At 39.9% G+C, this 25,476-nt stretch overlaps 1 protein-coding gene across 4 annotated transcripts in view; it reads right to left on the bottom strand.

Annotated features, from left to right (window-relative positions):
• Window positions 1-25,476, bottom strand: part of PDGFC (platelet derived growth factor C) — a 187,893-nt gene that overhangs the window by 95,677 nt on the left and 66,740 nt on the right. The window contains exon 1 of one of the 4 annotated variants that reach the window (XM_032466191.1): window positions 11,036-11,218. The exons of the other annotated variants lie outside the window; for them this stretch is intronic. The gene's annotated coding sequence lies outside the window, so the exon portion shown is untranslated. Of the gene's footprint in view, window positions 1-11,035; window positions 11,219-25,476 lie in introns of those variants that run through there. 4 annotated transcript variants of the gene reach the window in all.

Here is a 25,476-nt window from a genome sequence, read left to right as displayed (position 1 = left end):
ACCCCCAAATTTTACATTTCAGTCAAGAGCAGAATATTTTAGCATGCACACGAAGCTGAAATTTTTAGTTAATCACATATAGAACATATCCAACTAGAATTAGAGTTCAGAACTGTAACTAAATGTCACAGTCAACAAATATTCGTTCACTGCCTACTGAGCTCAGGGCACCAGCCGTGGAGCTAGGCTGCTGCAGGGGTCGGGGGGAGGTCCAGGTCACTGCTACCCACTCAGGTGTTACATACTTGAACTACAAAGCTCCAAGCAATAATACTAGGGGACCCTTCTACCTCTTGAACCAAGTGACTTTTAAAAGCATATAATGTCTCCATATTCATAATCTTTAAGGCTTCTTCTTGCCCAAGAGATGGTGGGGGTTGGGGATGGTCCAGGTGGTGGAAGGTGGTAGAAAGCCACCGTTTTAACATCACAGCCATGGCCAGGTGTGTGTGCCTATAAATCCAAGAGAACTTATCTGCCAGTTCTCCCACACTCTGCTGCAACCTCAAGAAAACCAGCCAGTCATCTAGAGAAGGCTTAGAGAATTGAAAAATATTCAACAAAACCTCAGGAGGTTCATGTTTTAAGTGATGGTCTCTCTTGTGGTTCACAAGCATGTGATTATAGCTAGTTTTAATACTTTCTCTATATTAAACAGAGTCCCTAAAATTAAAACCATAAACCTTTAAATACCAAAGAATTGATGGGACTGCTAAGAATCTATGTGAGTGTAAAAGAAAAATGTGAAAGTTAAGTTCAAGCAAAAAAGTCTGAAGCATTTCACTCACTGACAAAAATAACGTCATGGGAAGAAATTAAATGAATAAATATTTCGTGACAATAGAGGCAGTAAATTAAAGACTATGAATGTCATGCAAATACCACTCATACCTGCCACTAAAAAGAAAGAGAAGCGTTTTGGAACTTCAAATGAAACATTTTTATCTAATGTAAAACAAACTGTGGAGTTGGAAACCAAATCTTTCACAGGTCATTTTAAAGTCAAATAAAATTTTAGTACTGCAAAAAATAGACGGTTCTGAAAAGGATTCCTGGGCAAACACTGTTATTTAAGGATTATCTGTCACCAACACTGAAAACGTAAATGATGAGTTGGTGCATCTGTTAAAGGGTCAATTTAACAATGCTTGACAATGAACTAAAACAGCCAAGGAAAGAATGGATGTGTAAAAATAACTCTCCGAAATTAGAAGCCTGTACTATTTTCTCAGACATTTTCAGAGACTGATTTTTTAAACTGTTTTCTATCAATGAACCACCAATCACCAATGGGAAGATATGACAGAAACTGATTGATCTTTTAATTGGTTTATTTTTGTTATCTGGCACCCCTCCTACTCCCTTTCCTTCTTCAGATGTCTTCGCGTCTACAGAACTGTCTCCTTGTACACTGAGAGTTTGTTCTTCTCTAAGATGTTATTCTCGGTCTTCTTCCAAATCCCTGGCAACCTAAAATACTTCTTGGGTTGAAGTCAGTCTCTTCCACAAGCATATGCTCTTTGCATCTGTAGTAATAGCTCAGAACTCTTCCAAGTCACAAAATCACATTCCCAGGGGCCTCACTAGCCCTTTAAATCAATGGATCCTACTCCAAACTCATTTGTAAGGTCTAGTCCATTTTCTATTTTGTTTTTCTGGTTTCTACTAATGGAATCCCCGTTTCGCCAGCCAGTTAGCCTCAAATTTTCATTATTTTTGACCTTCGCTTTTGTTTCTGCCATTACATGGCCAATGTAATATGACTGAGATGACTTTTAAACAGAACGTGGCCCAGCACATAGGTAACAGGCATGCGTATTGGTTGCTGTTGTATCTGTAACTGTCTTCAGTATAGATCACGCATCGGCGCACACGGAAACCTCCCTCCTCCTTAATGAAGTCTCTGTTCTCCAGCCCAGTGACCCACCTTCAAGCAACAGTGTATTAGTGTGCTACCTGGACACATCTATAAGTGAAACAAGTCTCTCGTATTAAAATGAATACTGGTAACCCCATACTTCCTTAAGGAATAAGCTTGTAACAGGGAAGAACAAATCTGACTCCATATTGAATACGTCCTGAGCTGAGTCGCGCTGGTTCTGCACCTTTTGTAAAAGAATGTTGCCTGGAGCCTGAAATAGACAGGAGAGCCCATCCTCAAGGCTCCGACCTTTTAGAGTGTAACACTTTCCCATTCACATAGAGATAGACAGTTGCATAACAGAAACTAACATGTCATGTTGGAGGTTTACAAGAACACCGTGACCTGACCCACGTGGACAGTTGCTAGAACAAAGGATTCTGATACCAAGAAGTCTGCAACAACCAACCACGTCCCCTACCTTTTTAGTATAAAAGGAGCCTGAATTCTGACTTGGGGAAGATGGTTCTCCAGGACATTAGCCCCCATCTTCTTGGTCTGCCAGCTTTCCAAATAAAGTCATTATTCCTTGCCCCAACACTTTGTCTCCCAATTTGCTGGCCTGTTCAAATGAGTTTGGACTTGGTAACAAACTCAGGAAGTAAACGTATTTCACCAAATATGCTTATTCATGTTTGCTTCTATTAGAGTGAATTTTTAAATGAACACAATTGAGAGGAAAGCTATTTGATTTTTTTTTTTAACTTTGGTGTGGTTTTTGTCATACACACATGATAGTTTAATTTTAATAGTCAAAGTGTGAGTCTTTTGTGTCTTATTTAATAAACCATGTCTTATAAAGTCAAAAGGATATTCTTTTATATTTCACCCCGAATGTTTCTAAAAAAATATTTTTGTTTATGGTATGAGTCATGTTTAATTTCATTTACTTTCCCATATAGATGGTCAATATTCTAAACATTTCTCCATTCTCTGTCTCGTAAACCAAACTGCTATATGTATGTCAATCAATTTCTGGTCTTTTGTTCTTTTCCATTGTACAGTTTTGCCTGTTCTTATACAAAAACATCATATAGCTATTATGTCTTTATAATAAGCTTTGATGCCTTGGCTACTCACGGCCGTATACTGTTCTATATCAGCTTTCAGATTAGCTAATCAATTTCCATGAAATTCTACAAGAATTTCATTCAAATTTTGTTTAATTTATAAAATTAATGGACAGCACTGTACATAACTGTAATATTAAATTCTACTGCCAGTAAATGTGGTATTCCTCTTTTCATGTATTTACATTTCACGTATTTATTTTCTTTTTAAGACTGTTAGAACAACTCCAAAGACAGCTACTGAAAATGAAAGGAACAGTATAAAACTTCTGATCAGTGTGCCTTTGTCACCTAGGAAATGCCAACATCAGATGTGTGACAACTTCCCAAAGCTGAATCTAAGGGTGTGGAACACAAACAGATGCCCGGTGACCATAGTAACCACTGCTATCCTCCTCGAAAATGTCAGATGTTCAAATTTTCTAAATCTTAGCTCACTCACCCATCAACAGAAGAGACGCAACCCCACTGAAGTCACATTCACAGCCTTTAACAGTTGTCGAGCTACTGTTTCAGTAACATTTTCATTATTGTCACAGAGACCCTGCACATCCTTTTTCAGGTGAATTAAATGGTAATAACTCTGTGGCCATTATGAATAGGATAGTTTTTCCACTTTATTTCCCATGGGTTCCTCATCACATCACTTTCAGTTTCTCTGTGGTACTTACAGGTCTGATGCCGTCTTACATAACAGGCATCTGCTCCACTGCCCATCCCTCCCTTCCAGAAGGTGAGTTCCTTGACAGCCAGCATCTTGTCTATATCTCTCATTGCTGCATTTCCAGCAACTAGCATAATCCGCTGTCCCAAGGAGGTGCACAATATGTACTTGTTGAGTTAATCAATTCATATTGATCTAATGATATGTCTTACATATAACTATATGATCGTCGGATTTGTCCTGTTTCATGACTCTGGAATCCTGCCATCCACTAGAATGAGACCAAAGGACCAGCATCATGGCCAAACCAGGAGGATCTACTAAAGGAAGATGAACTGACATCCCCAGTTCATGTCTCCTCCAATCTCTTCTTCCCTTCTCTTCTTTCCACACATTTATTACACTCAAACAAGTCTTTGCTTGTCTAATTCTACCTTCATGGGATTTCCTTTTTCCTCTCCTCCCCACTCCTATCTGTTTATCTCACCCAAAGAAATTTCATTAGGAGAAAAAGTTTAGAGTGTTTTGAACAAACTTCTTAGTGTTATAAAGCCACGAGGCTGAAGTGAACTTCAAGACATACTTTTGTCTTAAATCTTGCAGGAAAGGATGAACACAACGTATTATTTTCTTCTGCTTCTAAGAACTTTCCCTTTGCACGATGCTGTCTTTTTTCTCTGCAACTAATTCTGCCCCATCATCTTCTTGAACCAGATGGTGCCCCTGCTGTATTTAAATAGCTCTTATCCCCTTCACCTATAAATAAATTGATATTACAAAGTTCCTTCCACCAGGCTTATTCATCTAAATTTATCTTTAAAAAAAGAAACATGGGGTTACTGCTTCAAAAGCACACTCAATCCCTACACAGCAGATACGTAAACACCACGAAGATTAAGGAATCCTTTTAGAACAGAGCCACTGCCGACGAAGAACTCAATGACTTTCTCACCCGTCCATGTTCACAAGGTATTCCAACCTTTCCCCCCATTTTAATGCCACTTATTTGTATATTATATCTTGCTATAGTTACACGATGACAGAATCGATGCTTTGTGGAATTGTTGGAAAGTTTCATTGAAGAAACTGGACAAAGGAAACATAAAGGGGAACAGATAAAAGAAAACACTGAACACTGAGGGACTCAAACGACTGAAAGGAAATGTGGAGGGAAAATCCTAGAGGTAAACAGCACAGCTGTTCTCAAGCGGAGCGTTTTTGTGTACCAGGCATGGAGTGAAGGAAACCAGCGTGGGAGGGAAAAGGCCACCTTCCTCGGACGCCTTCCTCTGAACTGCTCAGCTTGAAGGAACAGCTGTGACTTCTCTTAAATAGATGCCAACACAGGGGTTTTAATCAGCTTACGATGGGAAGTGTGTTCGGAACTCCTTGCAAATATTAGCACTAAAAACAGAGACAAATGGACAGAACTGGAACAAATCTAGGCAATTTATAGGCTGAAAAGGATTAGATTTTAAAATACTTTCCTGGTGAGGACTGGAAATCCAGAAAACATGAACGCAATCACAAGGACCCAGGGAGTCTAACCGAAAAGTTCCTGTGTCACCCCGAGTGTGGGGTTTACAAGTGCAAATGAAGATAAGAAATGATGCAGGTATAATAATAATAATAATAAAAAAAAAAGAGGGATGAAGAAATTTACTCTAAATGGGCCGTGCATAAAGGAACTCATCTGTTACGACTGTCATCTAGTTTAGTGCTTTCAATCATTTTTGCTCAATATGTATATATTTATGTTTTGTTTATGGATTCATATAAAGTGTGCTTAAGTATTTCATTCAACTGAAAATGAGTTATGACAGAATCCAGGAAAATGTATTAAAGCAAATACACTGCTTAGAATATACTGCTTAAGACACACACTACTGTATGCAAAATAGATAAACAACAAGGACCTACTGTAGAGCACAGGGAACTATATTCAGTATCTTGTAATAACCTATAATGAAAAATATGAAAAAGAATATGCATATATATGTATGACTATCACTATGCTGAACACCAGAAACACATTACAAATCAACTACACTTCAATAAATAAATATATATATATGTATGTATATAGCGCTTAACTACTTTATGCACAAGCTTAAATAAAAACTTTTTTTTAAAGCTACAGGCTAGTCTGTAACATGTCAGTATTACTGTAAATAAACATTGGAATCTTGATCATGTGTTGTACACAGAAATATAAAGGTGGCGCCAAGGACATGTCGGTTTCGGAATTTTAGCCCTGTGCGCCTGCCTGTTGCAGGACTCTGAAGACTAGCTCTCGAACAGTTTTCCTCATAAATCTGCACTTTTTTTAGGTTTTCAATCATTGAATGGCACATTTTAAAGGAATAAAACTAATTAAAGAATGAATAATAAAAACCCTAATTTAAGGTTATAAAAATAAACCTCTTAAGAAAACCCACACACAATATAAGATCACTAAGCCTCTAATTTCCCGCTGCAGGTTAAAAATAACAGCTTGCCCACTCCAGCCACACCTGGGCCACTTACCACAGCAGTCACATCTGCTGTCATTTACCGTGCTCTCCCTAAACATGATGTGATGAAGTTTATTTGTACACATACACACACAGGCACACACATCACTAAACCCAAGTGCAGAACAACGGACCAGAAGTGTGGATTTCTGGGAAGCCAAAGCCAGGAGGCTGCGGCCTGAAGGAAATGCACACGAGGCTAGGTCTTCAAACGCCAAAAGCTGAGGAGGATTTGTTTTCCTCAGCACACACATTAGCAGACACCGCTGGTGGTGCCGCTTTGGTGCACTCCAACAGGAGGACCCTGTTGACCCAAAGCTCCAAAGGACCGGCCAGGGCGGGACGCGCACACAGCCCGCCGTGACCTCATCCCATCCGAACGCCTGGGGCCCACCTGTCCGACTCCCACAACCTGCAATGGATGCTCACAGGCCTTCACTGCTCTTTAACTGAAGGGTATATGTAAGTTTTATCTCCTTAACTAGATGGACATTACTTACGGCCACAAAATACACCTGATTGTGTTTTCCTTTTCAACCCTCCCCATTAATTCTACTGAATATAGAATTTCCAATGGTTCCATCTTTGAGAAGAATGACTCTGTACACAGTAAGCACTGAGGTACATATGCATTTTGGGGTTTCTATGAATTACAAAATTCGTTCAGACTGTTGGTTAGTCTTTTGTTAAAAAACTCTTACACTGACCAAGAATGTATACATAACGTTAAACCCATAATGAGCTTCACAAAAGACACAAAACACCTACTATTTATTACAACTGCCCTCTTCGAACACTAGGTTTTTCCAACTGCCTTCCACCCACCAATATTAGCAGCTCGCTGATTGGCTGAGGAAAACCGCTGGACCACAGCTCTCATCCCCCACACCCAACGCCCATGGTGACAATGACAACCGCTCCTTCCTGGCGGTCTAGGTCAGAACCCTGGTGGCTGAAAGCATGGGAATTGTACCGCTAGAAGTTGTTCATATGATTTTGGTTAGCACATAAAAATGCCATGCTATTTTAACAGTTGATAATTCACTCTAATAGATATTAAACATCTGCAAATGATACTTTGTTTTCACGGACATTTCTTGCTGCTTCTGTTTTAAAATCTATTCCTTTAAGAGAAAAGTTGTTCAATTTTAAGGAAAAAATATTTAGTGACTAATTTAGTGAGTAACAGGTGGGGATAATTTTGCTAAAAAGTGTGAAAGCATGTAATGCCAAGTCGAGTCTGGAGGAAAGGCGTCAAGGTCCTGACGATGGGACCGAGGCTGATGTGTTCATTGTTTTATACCAAGGGCCTCGTGCATTCATTGGGCTTATCATGATCTTAATAAACATTTGTGGAACACATATAGCACATAGGTCTTGTCACTGGATTTTAAAAATAATGTATCAGCTTTGAGCAAAAGACATCATAATTACATATGCAAAGTAATTCAGTGACTATGAAACTCTCGGTGCTGGAAAGACCTTTCTTACTAAACTGTCTGAAACTACCACAAGTCAATCTGGTCAAACCCCTGCAAGCCAGGTTCAGCCACGAATGACAGCTAGATAACAGATTTGGCATCTCCTGTCACATGTGCACATATCCTCACTCGCAAGAGCAGTTCTCAGGCGATTAAGAAGACTGAAGGGGTGTGGCATGGCCAGATTCCAGACACGAAGTACCTTCTACGTTCCAATCAAAGCCAACAGCTCATCAGCACTTTGGGCATCAGCTCTAATATAAGACATTAAATTACAAGATGTTCAAAAACCACACTGTGTTGTTGTATAATTGTACAACAGTATAACCGTGAAAATGCACAGCTGTGTATTACACAGTTAATAAATTGTCTGACCTCTAATAAACATGGGAAGAAAAATTAATACACCATAAAGACGGCCTCTTTCAAAGAATTTAAGAAGTAAAATACTCCAGACCGCAGGCTGTATATCCATATTTATTTCAATCCTTAAAACATTGATTAAATATCCAGTTTGAAGACTCAAACAAAAGACCATCTTGCGTTTAAAGTGGTTTCTAAGACAGACCCGGGGGAGCCATAAAGACGCAAATGTAATTACAAATTATGATGAGCGAAACCGATCTCACGCAATCGGGGAGAGTCTCCACGTATAAGAACGTCAGTGCAGCTGAAATAAAAAAAAAAATCAGTAGCTTACCTACGATTTAGCTCAAGAAGTCCAAAAAGCCAACCCGCCTGAAAAAAAGGAATCTTCCCTCCCGCTGCCTCTTGGTCAAAAACACTGGACACTTGTCAGACAAGATGAACATTCCTCTATTTGATAACTTACTGTTGAAATGACCAGGGTCACTTTAGATGTATGCAGCGCCTTTTATGGGATGGGTCACGTAGATACTGCAGCCATCAGAACGCAAAGCAAACATAATGGGTGAGTGAGAAAGTTAAGAGAGATGGCATTTAACATGTGTGAAAACGGACATGTTAAATGTTAACCTGTCACGAGCAGAGTGCACCCAGAAACACAGGAGCTAAGTGCCCGTGGAGGGATGTACGGGTGTCTGTGCTGTCTCCCTTTGCATCAGAATAACAGAATAGGAGGCCATGAAGATTAAGGACAGCATAGCTCACTGGGAACTGGCTGGATCTAAAGCTCATGGAGCTTCCCTCTACTTGGTTGAAGAGGGACTGTGACCCTCATCCAAGCAGATGCTGACCCTTGAAAAAGTCCCCCACCTCCCTGCCAGTAAAACCCAGTGCCCACCAGATGTCTCTTCACTCAATCAAGGTAAGTGGTAAAATAAATATACGGATACTATGAAAAAAATGACTGCAGCACAGACAAAGGGTACTATCATCCCGACAAATCAGATCAAAGATGACCGAGCACAGAAGCGTGACGAAAGAATTCTAAGACTGTTCTACATCGTCAGTGAATTGCTGGGGAACCAGGACCCCCGAGCTGTGGGAGATGTGAGCTACGGAACACAAATAACAGAGATTCAGCCATGATACACACTTATGGGAAAGAAAATGGAAACTTGGGACAGAAACAGAATCAAATGCAAATACTTGGTTGTGTGGAAGAAGAAAAAAAAACAAACAAAACAAAACAACAATGTGAGTAAACAGATAAAAAGTTCCCCCACTGTCCTTTACAAACTTACTGAAAGCAGCTCTGTTCCTAATCATTTCCCCACAATATTTTAACGTATAAAAATACAGGGAGAATCCTCGAGTAAACTTCAGATCACTTATTCTGTTTATTCTTCCCAATACATCTTTGAATTAAGTACTACTTAATCTCCTAGTTAATAGCTAAGAAAACTGAATCACAGAGAATTACACAGGACCCTGGAGGCAGGGTTTATGGACGGCACCACAAGGAGAGAGGGAAAAGGCCTATATAAACGTGAGTCACTGTCCACGTCGCTAAGAGGCATGGTTACTCTGATTTCTCCTGATTGCACTGCTTAACTCTTCTTTAAATGTGAGTTTACAAGGGGGAGCTCAGTGGTAGAGTGTGTGCTTAGCATGCACGAGGTTCTGGGTTCAATCCCCAGTACCTCCTCTGAAAAATAAATGCATAAATCCAATTACCTTCCCCCTAAGAAGAATAAATAAATAAAAGATAAATATGAGGTTGTAACATCAGTTCCTTCTTCATAACATAGAATTTCTGGTGAGAACTTTGGAATATGCTTAAAATATTAAAACTATACATTGTTTTTCATATTATTTGTTAGGATAAGAGGATCTTTATTAAAATTATGGAATGTGGATGGTTTTCTCACCATTAACAGCCTACTTTCATTTGCTGAAACACCATCAAAGCAAAACATGCCAGAACAAAGGCTAAGCACAACACGCTGTTCCCTTACGAGAGTGTAAGAAATGCATCTTCCATTAACAGATCAAACAGAGCTATATTATGCCTTTCAGCAGTCAAAAACAATACCTAATCTAAAAAGAGGGGTGCATTTATTTAAATATCTCAGATTAATCATTTCAATATCACCTAACAATGAATAGCTTCTACACATCCTCCTAATAAAAAAATGTTTTTTTTAAATTGAAGTATAGTTGATTTATAGTTTTGTGTTAGTTTCTGGTGTACAGCACAGTGAGTCAGTTTACATAAATAAATGTATATTTTAACATACTTTTCATTATAGTTAGTTATTGAATATAGAGATAGTTTTGTTTTTAACATTGCTCTCTTTTAATCTAAAATTACGACAATTTTTAAGGGGCACATTCAAAGGGCCATAACTTAATAATTCTAGGTAACTTATAAAATTATAATAGGATTAGTGATGCATTGTGTAGGCTATTTTTATAAAAATCTCTTCTTTCTTCTTGATTCCATTCCAAACCCTGCAAAAACTATTCGTATATTGTAATCAAGTATCCCGCTGAGAAAATACTATATGTAAAGCCTTGTTCGAGAGACTGTGGAGGTAAAAACAGAAATTCCAAAATTCTACGATTGTACAATCAGGAAGTAAGGCAAGATGTAATAGCCAACTTCATATTTGTATGTAATGAATACTAAATGCCTGTTACAAACACTGGAGTGCCAAGAAATTCAGAAGCACTGTTTCCTCCTCTGAGGTCATCTCTTTGGGGTCCCCACCCCACCCCCTTAACCCACATCCCAAATTTTCTTCTCAGTGGCCGTCCTCGGCTCACGGAGACTCCCCGTCATTGTGCAGGCTAGGACAGGACCCCGCTCGGAGGTGGCTGCCCCAGACTGTCTTTCACAGCACACACAGTAAATGCAACAAGGCTGATCAGGTCTCTGCTGCTCACGTACCCAACCAGACGGTAAGCCCCTTAGGTAAGGAACAAGGTTTGTCTTTCAACCAGCACACTGCAGGACTCACCCGTGGGCTTTGCACGCACAAGGCACTCAAATATTTGCGGAAGTAGCCAATGGCTGGGATAGAGAGTTATCTGTGATTTCGATCCAGGAAAGGAGAGCAAGAAAGTCCTCAGCTTGTTGGGGAAGGTATGAGCCAGGGGCAGGCAAGTCCCGTCTGATCCAACCGTCGTGAAATGGCTGAGGAAGTAGGATGCCGCCGAAATACAGCGGCATGCACTTGGCTAGGGATACAAGTCACCACAGAAATGATTTCAACATTATAATGAACAGATCGGTATAGATAGTATCATTCTGTTGCTCAAAAACATTCATGGCTTCGCAGTGCAGACAACAGTAGTAGAGCATCACTGGTCTAGTGTTCAAAACCTTTTCCTCTAACTGGGAGAGAATCTTTACACAGCCTGTAAGCTCCACCTCTAGCACTATCCTATAATAAACGAACAGGGCTAGAACTTCCGGAAGGAATTCCTCCAAAGCATTTCCATGTCTGATTTATCCTGGCATTTCCAAAGACTAGTATTTACTACTCGGCATCTTAGAGGTCCTAAGCAACTGGAATGCGTCTGACTTTGAACCTTCCCAAACCTTGGCTAGCTGTGTGACCACGACGGATTTACGTGACATCTCTGTGCCCCGGATAGTTCTTCTGTAAATGTAGATGCTGTCAGTTGCCTTATGGACTGGTTCATGCATAGTGTCTGCTCCAAAGTCAGTCCACTCTTTTCCCCATTCCTCTTTCTTCCGGAGGTTTCCTTGCTGCTTTGCTCTACAGTGAAAAGCCTTGATAAATCTTAGAAGTTTAGTTTGAACAACACAACAAAAGGTGACCCTTAAACCATTCTGTCCGTTGACATCACAATAAGGAAAGGTTTGTCCCTGCAAGTTGATGAGAATAACTAACTCATTTCTGTTATTGTCACAAGGTATTTTGAAAGACTTACTTGCACATTTCTGGATAACAAAAATCTACCAAGATCTGAGGGTCCACCATCCAGTCCCGTGGAGCAAAGCCGGAGGAGGCAGGTTGATTTAGATTTCAATTCCTCGCTGCCTCTTGTAAGTTGCTTACTTTCTTAAAGCCCTCCCCCTTAGTAAAAAGCCTCAGAGTGACATATATTTAAAAAAAAAAAAAAGCCAAATCTCTAAGGCACAAGAAAACCAAACAACTGGGTGTCACTAGCAAACACAGTACATTAATAATAAAGGATAAAACTGCTGACGCCTTTAAGCCTTTCTACAAACAAGGGGCATTTAGTCCAAATTCCAGTATTCTAAAGCATGACTTACAGACATTTTCTAGCTACTGAATAGAACATGCAGATTTTCATTGTTTTGATTTTAAACAATAACATGCTATTTTCCCTCTCCTGAAATACAGTTCTTTCAAAGCCTCCAGTGAAAAAGAGCCTTTCACTCCTATAAGTGAAAATGTATCAGTTACTTTTCTGACCATAGATTTCCAGGCAGACTTAGAATTCTAAGCCACATTTTTTTATCTCAAATAGTAAGTCTCCCACATACATACCCGGCTGTTTCATTATTTTGCAACCGAAAAATCTGTATTAACTTTGAAAGTTGAGTCTTTAGTCTCAAAAATCTTAGCATTCATAAATCTGTCTTTTACTCCTTTTGTAAAATGGTAACCAAGGCATTTTCTGACAAAAATATTTTAGGGAATACAAATTGCATCAAGACTCAAAAACTTTAAGAGAATTGTCTCCACTATTTCTAAGAAGTCATGATTGTATGTACAGAAATACAATTAATCATATAATCAGCTGAAGATGAAGAAATACTAAGGCAGTTATCCTTAAATGTGCATTTAAGGCCCTAAATATAAGACAACCTAAGAAAGACTCCAAAAAAAATACTGTAAGATAGTAAAAATGACCGTGTTACATACATAAACACACAGGGCAAACAGAAGCCGCACCTGATGCTTATGATTCTAGAAAGTCGCATATGGATAACGATAACTCTTCTCTCTTCTTAAAAAGCTTAAACGTTCTTCAGTGGAGCTCTTTTCACTAAAAGCAGTCGGCAGTAGATTCTGAAACAGGTTTCCCTACAGCCATTTTAAGCACAAGTTTAAATTAACTCTATCGTTACGATACCTGCACCTTTCAGTCCCACCGTATAAGCGAGGAAAAGCCACTCAGTGACTCTGGCTTGACGGCCTCACTGGTCTAGCCCCAATGTCACGTCTACGCACTTTTCTGAATGTGTCTTCGTCTAGATCAAACCATACTGCATTCTTTCACATACTGTCGTATTTTTTCTATTATTTCAGAATATTGTGCAGTCGGAGAAGACCTCAGAGATCATCAGCTCCAACTCCTAATTTACATACAAGGAATATTTGACTGAGCACCATGGTATGACACAAAGCTGCTGGATGAAAGGTACCTGGGTTTTCGGACGCTGAAATTGGAAATGCAGCCCGGTGATCTCGGACTCTTGGACTACAGCTCATCCTAGCTGCTGCATCACGTTCTCTTCACATGCTCACAAGCAGCCTTTCAGGGCAGGGGCTAGGTCAACTCTGCTTGTGAAATGCTTTAAAAATGCGCACGTTCAAATATAGTTGCCTTGATCGGTTACACTGCCCGGGTACCATGTGCCGAAGAAGACAAATTAGCTAGGATGATTCCAGCGATCATTTACTATTAGGCGTCACTGTCACTGGATTATAGCAGTCTTTTTTCTTTACAACTGTTTATTGTTGCTTGTTTTTTAGGGTCTTTTTTAAAAACTTTTTTGTTTGTTTAGGGGGAAGGCAATTAGGTTTGTTTGTTTATTTACGTATTTATCTATTTATTTTTAATGGAGGTACTGGGGATTGAACCCAGGACCTTGTGCATACTAGGCATGCACTCTACTACTGACCGACTACTACTCCCCCACATCAACCTTTTTTTTTTTTTTTAACAACTTTTTAACCCACCCACCAGTGGGTATCCATCTCATGTGATGCCTTCGAGGTGAGTGTTGGCTGATGTGAGCGAAAGAAAGGCACCATGGACATGGTAAGGTGTTAATTTTGTATTCCTGGTCTACCCCTGGTCCTGAATCTCTCCCTGCTGCCTGCAGTTACCACCCACTAAGCCTGGAAGAGTAGATTTTTCTGGAGACAGATGTGAATTAGGGGAAGTCTGACTTTCTCTTTGACCTCCTTTAATATATTTTTTTCAAAACCTTCTCAAAGTAGTCCACGCTAAGCTCTTTGCTATTCCAGTGTCTTCAGGATCCGCCACTGGGTTACAGAAGTCTTAATGTGGCTTCTTAACTTTCTTTTCGATAAGGGTATGGAAGTCTTGATGACCTGGGACTTCTTTCTCTCCCTCTCAGTATCTTAAAGAAAACCCAAGTAGCTGCTTATCTAAATGATTATTTTCTAAACTGTTGTTTCTATGCACTGAAAAATTAATTAACAACATCATCCTATCTGATGGAGCCCTTCGGACTTCTGCTTTTGCTAAGAGTATCTACCTAAATCCAAGCACAAGGTCCCCTGGGTCTCTCGGCAACACCACTCACACACCGACCTGGGGGGAAGGTGAATGGGCTCCACCTCTTCCAGGTCACTTAGAATTGACCCACCCTGACTTCTAGCAGGAGAAGTAAAGGCGTAGATTCCATTGTAGGTCCCTATGGACCTTTCTCCTCTTTAAGGTCATGTCCTGTCTGGAGATCTGCCTCCAAGAAGGAAGTTAAGCAAGATCAGGAGGAAACTCGAGGGAAGGCAAACCCAGCAACTTGGTTTTACGTTCAAATACATTTAGATTCCACGACGCCACATTTACTTGCTTTATATTAATGAGATAAAATCAGCTGAAATAATGTATATTTAACATCTGTGAAATTTGAAGGACTCTCTATCCTGAGTTTTCCCCTTTTCCTTGTAACAGAAATAAGTCAGGAAAACAAGGACAGTGATAATTCTTTACATTTAGGGAAACATGCGTACACCATGCTGCATTTTTATTGGGTGTTAAGTATTTGTTTCTGAGGCTGATTTAAATACATACAGATATCTTTATGGACGTAATTGTTAATATCAGAGACCTGTCATCAACAGAAAGAAAATTGCGTTTGTATTTAGAAAATGACTTTTGCAGATGGCTTGGTTACGTCTGCCGCAGCGGTGTAAGCTGTATATAGTATCTACTTCAGTCAATTTAAAAGTTCCAGTTCTCTCCAAAAATGAGAGAAAGAACCTACCAACCCTGAAAAAATCATGCTGAGTTTGACAAGCACGTTCACATAGCCGTTGGAGGTTAAGGAGACACTTACCTGATGCAAATCTCAAATGCAAGCCAGCCAAGGCTTAGCAGACAGGGACCCCAAATTCTCCGTAGAGAATGTGGAAGTCACTTTACACGCGCACTTGTATGAAATGGCTACCTGGCTGTCGTGAGACACACTAAGTCACCTAACACATTCTACAAAAGCAGAATCTTACTGATGCTTTCTTACAAAAAAAAAAAAAAAAAAAAAAATGATGGCCCATCTGTAGCTCTCAACTTTCTGGGAGTTCAGGCTTGGCTTAGGCAGACCTCTCACAAAAAGAACCCGTCCAGTCCCTGGAGATGCATTATAAATAAACCTTTAGATGAAAGACACTTTCAGTGTTACTGGCACTGTTGCTTCGGGAGAGACCGCAATCATAATATTTCTTCTGCTAGACATTTCAGGATGGGTGACCTAACCCAAGCAGAAACAGAACAGGAGGGGCAAAAGGACTCAGCCTGCACGTGTGTGCATCTGCGCGCACGCACTCGCACGCACACACACACGCTTACACAAACATTTAATCTCCAAATATTTTACCAACTGTTCTGCTCCACAAAGGGACGGTATACGTGTGCCTATGTTGTCTCCTCTCTTCCATTTCAACAGCGTCCAGTGAAACCCTGCATTACCCACACATCCTCAAACAAACCACGGGCATTACTTTTAAGAATCAGAGGCACAGAAGTGCAAGTCTCGGGATTCTCTAGACAGCAACAATTAATTAATTAAAGTGAGTTTAATCAGGCTTATTAGACTATTTGAGAAGCCTTTCAAAGCAGCCTGTGTGGCTTTATGACTTGAAATTTCTAACTGTAAATACGAATGTCATATAAAAAACGTAAGTTTTCATGGCTAATTTGAGGGACGCACTCCCTACCGCCAAATTGGTTCCCACTGCATTTTGTGTAATGAGATTGAGGCGTCCAGCAGTTCTTACTCTCAGCTCCCAATATAGTAACAAAATAATTTTGGCAATTCTCTTAGTATCCCAGCGCACTTAGAGGAATATTTACTCTTACGCTACATTTTATCTCCTGGGTTGATAATTAGCACCTAGAATTCTTACGAAATCATTAAAACTGTGCATTGCAAAAGCCGAGCTCCAGCCAATTTGCTACCAGGAAATAAGGCTGGGAAGAGGCAGACGTGAGACAGGGTCTCAGTTGGGGAGAAGAATCCGGGGAGGTTCCATCAGAGCAAGAGAACCTGGAAGCCAGGTCTCTTAACTAAAATAACTCTTTTTTGTTTTGAATATTCACCTATGAAAAGGCATTGTACTTGGATATTTTTCCTTCCAGATTAGACTTCTTTACTTATTTTTTATCACCCCTCCCCACCCAAGATACACACACTGGTAGTCTTTATGTTTGGAACATATTCTGGAATTTTTAGAGCTTGAAGTGTCTTCAATCAATGGCCCATTCCTGGGATTTTATATCCATTTTTCCTTTTTCTCTATTTTGATAGCTCACCTCAAGAAAGTCTGTTTCTTACTGAATTCCTAACTAAATGTACATTTCCTTCTGACTGATTATTTATAGACTAGCCCCATGGCCTGTGAGTCAATCCAGTAAGGCCAATCGGGTTCCTTGTGATTCTCAAACAGCACAAATAAGGCCATTTCTGGAAATTAAGCCACTGTCAGTTGAAACATTTGCAAATATTTTCTCCTATTCCACAGGTTGTCTTTTTGTTTTGCTTATAGTTTCCTTTGCTGTGCAAAAGCTTAAGTTTAATTAGGTTCCATTTGTTTATGTTAGGAAACTCTAATTTGAAAAGATACGTGCACCCCAATGTTCACGGCAGCACTATTTACAATAGCCAAGACATGAAAGCACCCTAAGGTCCATCCACAGGTGGCTGGCGAAAGATGTGGTATATTTATACAATGGAACAATATTCAGTCATAAAAAAAGAATAAAATAATGCCATTTGCAGCAGCATGAATGGACCTAGAGATGAGTGAAGTAAGCCAGAAAGACAAAAAAAAATTCCATAGGATACCACTTACATGTGGAATCTAAAAAGTGAGACAAATGAGCTTATTTACGAAACAGACTCACAGACATAGAAAACAAACTTGTGGTTACCAGGTGGGAAGGAAGGCAGGTGGAGGGATAAATTGGGAGTTTGGGATTTATAAATGCTGTATATAAAATAGATAAACATCAATTAAAAAGGCCATTTCCAAGATCCTAGAACAGAAATGACAAAGATAATACTATAATAATAAAATCTTATCTTTTGATGTAAGTATATTTGGGGGAGGCATTTTTTAGAGATGTCACTTATCTATCAGTAAAATGTCAATGTTCTCTAAACTATCTTTCAATGAGCAGTGTGCTCACAGTTAAAAAAAGATTAACTGCTGCTCCATCCTTAATGATCATTCCCACAAGACTTGTTCCAATTGAAACACTTTTTTAACTCTCCTGGAAAAAAAGTACTTTTTACTTTTCAGCAGCTTAGATGAAATATTGTGAGTTAATATTTGGCAGGCACATTCTCGTTAATACCCCAACTGTCATCCTACACTCAGTACAATCTGTTAACAGAATCTGGATTTTTTTTTTCCTTCCTTCGCAAAGTGGCCAGGTCCTTTGGGGGAGGGTGACCACCTCCCCAGCCCAGTGGTGAATCGTAAATGAACTCGCACAGTTCATGGTGGTCTCCTTGCCCTGTGGCCAGCGACTGTTTTAGACAGGGTCCTGAGACCAAGTTCTGGCCGAGGAAGGAAAAGCCGCACTTAAAAAAGAGATAGCTGTGCAGAAGCTTCCTTTTTCTGTGTCTGGACACAGCTGTGTGAGGAGGTGATACTGGACTATGCCTGAGGTCTAAAGTCTACAGACTGAGGATGATAGGAAAAAAAAAAAAAAAAAAAAAGGTCACGGAGCCTGGTGGTGATGCCTCTGAGTCCTGGAGTTAAGAAAGCCTAAACTTGCCTGAACTCGAGATTTCTTGTTACATGAGACAATAAACTTAACATTCAAGCTCTGTTCCTGCAGCTCTTAGCACCTGATTTGGATGACACTATATTAGAAATTGCATCTGGATAGATACATAATGTGCATCCTAAAACAAAGCCATGTGACCGACTGTTAAGAAACGTCTTTCATCGCAGGTTGCTAAAAGATACTGAATAGAGTTCCCTGTGCTGTACAGTGTAACCCTGTTCTTTATTTGATATACAGTGGTCAGTATCTGCAAATCTCGAACTCTCAATTTATCCCTTCCCACCTCCTTCCCCCGCTGGTAACCACAAGCTTGTTCCATGCTGGACACCAGAAACCGACACAACATTGTCACTGACTATACTTCAATTAAAAAAAAGAAACGTCTTTTTGCATTCAAACACCCTTTAGATGTCACATTCGTTAGAATTTGAGGAAGATCATCGTAAGTTTCACAGCATCCCGATTTAGTGGAGGTGTGAAAATCTGACTTGGGAATGAATTTACACCAGTTATTTATTTAAAAGTCTAACTGCTGGTGGGTAGAGCTCATGCCTAGCATGCATGAGGTCCTGGTTCCATCCCCAGCACCTCCATTAAAAAAAAAAGGAAATAAGTAAATAAAAACCTAATTACGCCCCTCCCCCACAAAAAACAGATAAAACTAAAAAAAAAAAAAAGTCTTACTGGTAAATTGTTAGCAAGCCTTCCTCTAGCTCCGCTGCGTAGTAACAAGCCAGGCAGGGAACTCACTGCACTGCCCACTTCACTGCTGCTGTCTGCTCTGCCTTGTGACATTCTCACTTCTTTTTCAGGAACAGGAACAGAGGGTGTGAGTTATCCTTAAACAGGAGCATGAATATTCTGCCTCAAGTCATGTATTTTAGTCAAACTCTTCCTGAGTCATGGGTGAACTGACAGCATCACAGAAATAATAATATCTTTTTAAAAAAGAAATCAATCCATTTTTAAAGACAGTTTCGGAGTCCGTGTTGGTCTCGGACCCGAAGGAGAGGCGAGGTCAAGCTGGAGATGACTCCCTGCCGCAGAGCAGAAGCAGAAGCTGCCACACACAGTTCCAAGAGCGTTCTCTCAGGAACCTCCCTGAAAACGGAGCACTTGCCTTCATCTCTTCTTGATAAATATCCACAGGGAATTAAAGCCTGGTTATCATGTGTGTGTCCCATGGGTCATCACAACGTCCAACCCGGGAGGGACCATGGGTAGGGAGAGTCAGGTGATGGAAAGCAACCCCCTGCTCGTAGCCCCAGGTGTAGACTGTCCCCTTTGCTTGGATTTCTCACAACCATCATATTCATCCTGGTATTTAAATAACGTGAAGAAAAAAAAAAAAAAAACCCTCACCACTGTGACGCGTCATTTAAGGCTGTAATTATCCAGCCACCAACAGCGACTTAGAACTCAACTTTGTGCAGGTGTTTATACCATTTGCATAGTTATAACATAATCAGTTCAAGGGAGCCCGTAAAGAAACCAGGCCTTTACGGATCATAAATTCAGATGCAAAACTCGGTTTGAGATCAAAAGATTCCCTAAAAAGCACCCACCCCCACCACGTGACACTGCTCCCCCTTCTCAGGTCGTCACCCAGAGCCTGTCCTCAGACGTCCCTTCCTGCACATTCTGCCTAATGTTTTCATCGACTTACTTCACCCGCTGCTTTGATTTCTGCTCAAAACACTCGGCCTTGCTCCTTCTTTTGTTCATCTGCAGTTCACATCATCCTCGCTTAGTGTTTAATCCATTTTCCCTCCAGGGTCCCCCCCACAACAGCGTATATTTACTGCCTGCCAATTTTGCATCCTTTACCAACCAGTGGCTGAGGCTCCAGCAGCTCCCTGCACTCAGTATTCACAGTGGTTTGGAAAAAGATGTTTTAGATTTCACATATAAGTGATATCATATAGATTTTGTCTTTCTCTATCTGACTTATTTCACTAACATAAGATTCTCGAAGTCTATCCGCATTACTGCAAATGGCAGGATTTCATTCTTTGTTATGGCTGAGTAGTATTCCATCGTATAAATACACCACATCTGCTCTACCCAGTCATCTGTCAATGGACATTTAGGCTGTTTCCATGTCTTGGCTATTGCATACAGTGCTGCTGTGAACATTAGGGTGCATGTGTCTTTATGAATTGGTGTTTTCATTTTTCCCAGATATACACCCAGGAGTGGGATTGCTGGATCACATGGTCATTCTATTTTTAGTTTTTGAGGAATCTCCATACTGTTTTCCACAGTGGCTGCATCAACTTACATTCCCACTAACGGTGTAGGGGTTCCCTTTCCCCCACATCCGCACAAACGCTTGTTACCTGTAGACTTTTTGATGATCACCATTCTAACAGGTGTGAGGTTAGTCTTCATTGTGGTTTTGCTTTGCACGTATCCTTAACATACTCAACGTTAAGGCTTTCTCCTCCCGCTGCTCCCACGTGGACCCCTTTTGTTGGTTTACTTGTGGTTGTCACTAACCTGCGGTCTTGCTCATGCAAGATCTCTGGGCTCTCTTCACTCAGTTTATAACAGAGTAAACTGATGCTCAATAAATGTGTTGAATAAAAAGCTAATGTTTAAAAAAAAACTTAGTAAGCTGTACAATGTTTCGTGTAAATATTGCTATGGCCACATAGTAGCAAACACAAATTTAAAGAATAACTTTTACAAATATAATTCTCCCTAAATGTGTCATTTCAACATTTACATTTTTCTGCTGCCCATCACACACGTCATTTGGTAACACAGACACACACATATTACATTTTCACTGAGGACGGCGAGGCTGTGGACATTAACCTCACAGTCTGATGACATCCACCCTCAGACAGGAATAGTGACTTCCACCCGGCTGGCCACCAAAGACAAACTGAAATGACCTCAGATTAGCCTTGCCGCAAACTTTTATAGTGTTGAGTTAACTAAGTTAATCACAGACTCAGGCAAACAATATAAACCTTTCCCCCTTTCTTAGCATGCATGCTAAGATGTCGCGGTGACTGAAGGTAGCAGGTTTTCCGGCTGAATGAGTCAGCAATCATTTATACCAAAAGGGAGAGCTTTTGTGAAAAGTCTGATCATTTCCCACTAAAAGTGAATTTTCTATCAGCATCAATATGGGAAGGCCTTTCATAACTGAAAAACCTGAACACAAACACAAACAGTGCTTTTGTTCTAAAGGCCATCACCGAGATGAACAGAGTTCTGTTTCACCCAGACATGATGGATGTCTGCCAACCGGCATGTACCGAGCCCTGCTGTGTGGGTTTAGAAGTCTTGCAGAAGCTCTGAACACAGCCAAAACCAGGCTCAGGGCTAGCTCGACCAGCTATATAATCTGGAACCATTCAAATCCTGACCTTGGAGCTCCTTATCTATAAAATAATACATTTTATTATTATTAAATAATATCTACCTCATAAGACAAATGAAAAAAGATATGAGGGGGGAGGGTGGAGCTCAGTGGTAAAGCCCTTGCTCAGCAGGCATGAGGTCCTGGGTTCAGTCCCTAGTCCTGCCATTAGAGAAGTAAATAAGTAAATGCACTTCCCTCCCTCCCTCCACTCCCCCCCAAAAAGATGGAAAGCACCAGTAAATGCCAGGACCACGGAGACACCAGCAGTGGCAGATACTGTACAATAATGATGGTCAGTGTCTTCAGGTAGATTACACTCCAGCTGAGGTGTCATCAACAAAAGTGACCTGTGCTCCTCAACTCAGCTTTGAGGCCCTGCTAGCGACTAAAATGCACCCCATGAAAAGCAGAATTAATGGTCTCCTCCCCAGAAACAGTTCTCAGACAGGGTCTATTTTTTTTATTTTGTTGTTGTGAGTTTTTAATTCCTTTTTAATTATCTCTGAGGACACCAACGTTTTTCCTACCATGACTCTCAAACAAAAATGAAAGGTAATCCTCACAGAATACCGTCCTGACAGTGGATACCTGGTAGACTGGGCATCCAAAGCAGGAGATGAAGATCCTGAGAGATTATTATGAGGGAAGTTGGAGAAAGCTATAAAAATGCAATGAATTAAAATATGGGGGGAGGGAATAATTGGGAGCTTGGGATTGGCAGATACAAATTATTATATAGAATAGATAAACAACAAGGTCCTACAGTAGAGCACAGGGAACTATATTCAACACCTTGTAATAGCCTATAATGGAAAAGGATCTGAAAAGGAATATATATATATATATATATATATATATATATATATATATAGTATAAACATACCACAGCTTCTTTATCCAGTCACCTGTTGATGGACATTTAGGTTGTTTCCATGTCTTGACTATTGTAAATAGTGCTGCTGTGAACAATGGGGTGTATGTATCTTTTTGAATTAGAGTTTCCTCTGAATATATGCCCAGGATGGGGATTGCTAGATCATAGGGTAAGTCTATGCTTAATTTTTTTAAGGAATCTCCATACTATTTTCCATAGTGGCTGCACCAAATTACATTCCCAGCAGCAGTGTAGGAGGGTTCCCTTTACTTCACACCCTCTCCAGCATTTATCTTTTGTGTACTTTTGAATGATGGCCATTCTGACCAGTGTGAGGTGATACCTCATTGTAGTTTTGATTTGCATTTCTCTCATAATTAGTAATACTGAGCACCTTTTCATGTGTCTGCTGGTCAATCAGATGAGTTTTAAAAGCACTTCATAACATCCTTCCTCAATATTTTGTATTGCAATACTGTTCATTAAATAACAGACTAACAGCATTTGCCACAATTCTTTTAAAACACTGTGAGTCAATGACAGAATTTTAGTGGAAAAACAAAGGATAAGGTAAGAAGAGTGTCTGGTTTTCTGAATGTGAGACGCACTCTCCTGTTCATTACATACACCAGCAGCAATGCCTGTTTTAAACTTCAGTCCTGGCGTTGATGGCGAGAAGGTACGCGTGGTCAGAACGGATAAAAAGAGGTCTACTAGACCTACTCACGAATGGGAAAAAGTAATGTCAACACAAAAGTACTCTAAAGTATACAAAAATCCAAATGCTTTTATATTGAACTTGGGATAACAAAACAATAGAAAAAAACACAGATTCATAAAAGTGATAAATTCTACCTGAATTCCTCATAAAGACATAAAATCTACGTATAAGTGCACATGTCTGTGTATATATAGTACAGTATACATGCACAACACTTCTGTGGTTTTAAACCAAACCACAAGACTAAAGTAAGTCACACAGAAAGGCAAAAGAAAGTGAGGGAACAGGGAAGAATGAACTTGAAGCAGAAAAGTCAGGGAAGTAACACAAGAGCTGAAAATGTTGATTCACCAGGAAAACAAACATGACTAATAAATTAAACATTAACACAGCCACAATAATAAGTAATCCTCTTTCACCGAGTGAATCCAAAGAAGGTAACTTAGTCAAAACTCCACAAAACTTAAGTAAGATTAGAAAAGATTATAGCATTTCAACTACAGATTACGAAGAAAACGAATGATAATGGAAACCTGATAGCAGGATGAAGGAATTCTGACTGGTTAAATAGTAAAGCAATTCATGTATCAAACATGATGTACCTTTTTACCAAACACACAACACAGAAATATACAGGGCATAATTGAATCTTTCTTAGCATAATTCAAAAATATATCACAACTCTCTACTGTCTAAAGATTAGACATAAACATCATTGTTGCCTTGAAGATGCTTCTGAGAGCCACCACTCTCCAGCAATGTCTATGAGGGTCTGACCCATGACTGGCAAAATGCTGAATGCTTTCATACATCCCCACTCTCTCCCCAAATGACCCTGAGAAGAAGTGACAGCTTCATTCTACAGTTTAGACACCTCAAGATCAAGTCATTCACATGCTCCTGGTCACATAGGTCTACAGGTCTGCTGTCAAGAGAACTGACCCCTTGATCCAGCAATCTCACTCTTGGGCATGTATCCAGAGGGAACTCTAACTCAGAAAGACACATGCACGCCAATGCTCATACCAGCACTATTTACAATATGCAGGACATGGAAGCAACTTAAAAGTCCAATCAACAGATGACTGGATAAAGAAGCTGTGGTATATTTATACAATGGAATACTACTCACCCATAAAAAACAATGAAATAATACCATTTGTGGCAACATGGATGGACCTAGAGATCATCATTCTAAGTGAAGGAAGTCACACAGAGAAAGACAAATACCATATGATATCTCATATGTGGAATTAAAAAAAAAAAGACACAAATGAACTTACTTACAAAACAAAACCAGATTCACAGACACAGAAAACAAAGTTATGGTTACCACCGGGAGAGAGTGGATAAGAAGGGATAAATTGAGAGTTCAAGATTTGCAGATACAAACTAACGTATATAAGACAGATTTCAAAAAACTATTCTGTATAGCAGAGGAAACTATATTCAACATCTTGCAGTAAGCTATGATGAAAAAGAATATGAAAACGAATATATGTATGCATATATATGACTAAAACATAATGCTGTACACCAGAAATTGACACCACATTGTAAACTGACAACACTTCAATTAAAAAAAAAAAGAAATGCCACCTGATGTGGATTCCTCCAGCCCACATCACAGCTCCTGCTTATTCAAAGCTTTATCACAATTTTAAACTGACACATTTTAATTAATAGATGGATATAACACAATTATCAACAAATCAGAATTTCAGTTCTACATTTGAAAAAGTCATACATCTAACAAGTTACATGTGCATTAAGAGGTGGAAACACAGAAAACTATGCAGATTTGCTGTGCTTACTGGACATCAGTTACCACGGCAACCCAAGGAGTCAGAAGGTAGGAAGCTACTCAAGCGTCCAGTGAAGCCCAGAAACATGGCAGCTGCTGAAAGAAACTTTATGAGAAAACCGAGCAAGTTTTCAGCACCACTGGGTGACATATCTGGAAGTGAAGTTTGGGGGGGGGGGTTTGTTTTGTTTTGTTTTTTAAGAAGAGTAGATTCTAATGAAGGTTTGAAATGGAGCCAGGAAAAGACCAACAACATACGTCTCTGGATCACCTGCTAAAATGAAGGCATCCCTTTTTGGCAGAAATGATCTTACTCACTTCACGAGGAGCATAATTTAATACCTACGGTGAAGAAGGCCTGTCAATACCCTGCTGCAGGAATGCAGAAATCTACAGATGCTCAGGTTTCTACGTGTAACA

This window comes from Camelus ferus, chromosome 2 (assembly GCF_009834535.1).
Source record: "Camelus ferus isolate YT-003-E chromosome 2, BCGSAC_Cfer_1.0, whole genome shotgun sequence".
NCBI lineage: Eukaryota > Metazoa > Chordata > Mammalia > Artiodactyla > Camelidae > Camelus > Camelus ferus.
The sequence above is the reverse complement of the archived record's forward strand: the minus strand, read 5'-3'. Positions and strand labels throughout refer to the sequence as shown.